This window comes from Crocuta crocuta, unplaced genomic scaffold (genome assembly GCF_008692635.1).
Source record: "Crocuta crocuta isolate KB4526 unplaced genomic scaffold, BGI_CrCroc_1.0 scaffold482, whole genome shotgun sequence".
Classification (NCBI taxonomy): domain Eukaryota; kingdom Metazoa; phylum Chordata; class Mammalia; order Carnivora; family Hyaenidae; genus Crocuta; species Crocuta crocuta.
In genome coordinates this window covers 1,010,403-1,012,429 of record NW_027527459.1, presented here as the reverse complement: position 1 = coordinate 1,012,429, position 2,027 = coordinate 1,010,403, and the positions used below count along the sequence as shown (strand labels likewise).

The window sequence follows — 2,027 nt, the reverse complement described above, 5'->3', positions numbered from 1 at the left end:
TTTTTATTTTTTATTTTATTTTTTTAACAAATAGTTTATTGTCAAGTTGCTTTCCATATGATACCCAGTGCTCATGCCCACAAGTGCCTTCCTCCATGCCCATGTCCCCCCTCCCCCCCAACACCCATCAGTCCTCAGTTTGTTCTCAGCATTCAAGAGTCTCTCATGGTTTGCCTCTCTCCCTTTCCCCCACCATTTCCCCCCTTCTTCTCCCCCTTGTTCCTCCGTCAAGTTCCTCCTAATCCTCCTATACGTGCAAACATATGATATTTGTCCTTCTCTGCCTGACTTATTTCGCTCAGCATAACACCCTCAAGGTCCATCCATGTTGCTACACATGGCCAGATTTCATTGTTTCTCATTGCCATGTAGTATTCCATGGTATAGATAAACCACATCTTCTTGATCCATTCATCTGTTGATGGACACTTAGGCTCTTTCCATGTTTTAGCTATTGTGGAGAGTGCTGCTATGAACATTGGGGTACATGTGCTCCTATGCATCAGCATTTCTGTATCCCTTGGGTAAATTCCTAGCAGTGCTATTGCTGGGTCATAGGGGAGTTCTATTGTTAGTTTCCTGAGGAACCTCCACACTGTTTTCCAGAGGGGCTGTACCAGTTTACATTCCCACCAACAGTGTAGGAGGGTGCCCGTTTCTTCACATCCTCGCCAGCATCTAGAGTTCTCTGATTTGCTCATTTTAGCCACTAAATAGAGCCTTTCTTTAGCATTACTCTTTTTATTTGTATTCAGCGTTTGGAGGAAATTGTTGTCTTCTATAGAAAGGAGGAGTGAATGGTAGAAAAGTAGGGTAATCCTGATTTTTCAGAACGGAAAGAGCTTTTTGCTTATTTTTTAGGTGTTGTGCTATCTTAGGGAAGATTTTGCAGCACCTAGATGTCTTAGATTTTGAGACCTGTTGGAGAAGTCATGTTCACTGGTTATACTTTAAGGGATGCTTATGCTCAACTTCTCAGTTTTTTTCTCTGCTTTTGAAATTTATGTATGACTAAGAGAGAAGAAGTGTCCCCATCCTTATCCCCTTCCTCCATTCTGTATGTAGGGTCCCAGACAAAGCTAAATTTACTGTAGTTATCTTTGTTTTTAGCTTAGGCTTTTGGTGATCAGCAGGTGTAGCATGTAAGAAGTTTTTATTTTATTTATTTACATTAAAATGTTTACTTATTTTGAGAGAGAGCAAGGAAGGGGCAGAGAGAGAAGGAGAGAGAGAATCCCAAGAAGGCTCTGCATAGTGCCAAGCCCAACACGGGGTTCGAACTCACCAACTGTGAGATAATGATCTGAGCCAAAATCAAGAGTCGTTCGCTCAACCAACTGAACCATCCAGGCTCCCCAGGAGCTTTTATTTTAAATTTACCCTTTAGTTAACATGCAGTGTAATATTAGTTTCAGGTGTAAATATACAATGCTTCCATACAATACCCAGTGCTTATCACAAGTGCACTTCTTAATCCCCATCACCTATTTCACACATTCCCGTACCCCCTTTGAAGTGAGTCTAGTTCTGGCAGCTGATTTACTCTCTCTGCTACTTCCTCCTGTTAATTTACTGCCAAGACTGGTAGCCCTTGGGTTGGAGGGCTCTTGCTTATCTGTGTGGCAGTGACCCGTTTTTAAAAATCCTCTTATAGGGTTTCCTTTCTGTTCTTTTCAGGATAGGCTCTACATTTTTCCTGCAGCATTTTGATCTAGCTTCAGATGCTTGGCAGTATTGTTCCCCATTAGGTTTGTCTTTCCTTACATCCTGCCATGGACTCTTTTAAGATGGTATTTCTCACATAAAAATTTTTGTGTTATGGTGTGCCTGGGTGGCTCAGTCGGTTAAGCCTCTGACTTTGGCTCAGGTCATGATCTTTAGGTTCATGAGTTCGAGCCCCACTTCAGGGTTTCTGTTGTTAGCACAGAGCCTGCTTCGGATCCTCTGCCTCCCAACTCCTCCCCCGCTGGTTCTTTCTCTCAAAATAAATAAATAAACTTAAAAAATTTTTATTGTGCTATGTAAAG

At 41.9% G+C, this 2,027-nt stretch overlaps 1 protein-coding gene across 1 annotated transcript in view; it reads left to right on the top strand.

Moving 5' to 3' along the window:
- Nucleotides 1-2,027, top strand: part of THOC2 (THO complex subunit 2) — a 112,518-nt gene that overhangs the window by 32,915 nt on the left and 77,576 nt on the right. The gene's annotated exons all lie outside the window — the stretch shown is intronic.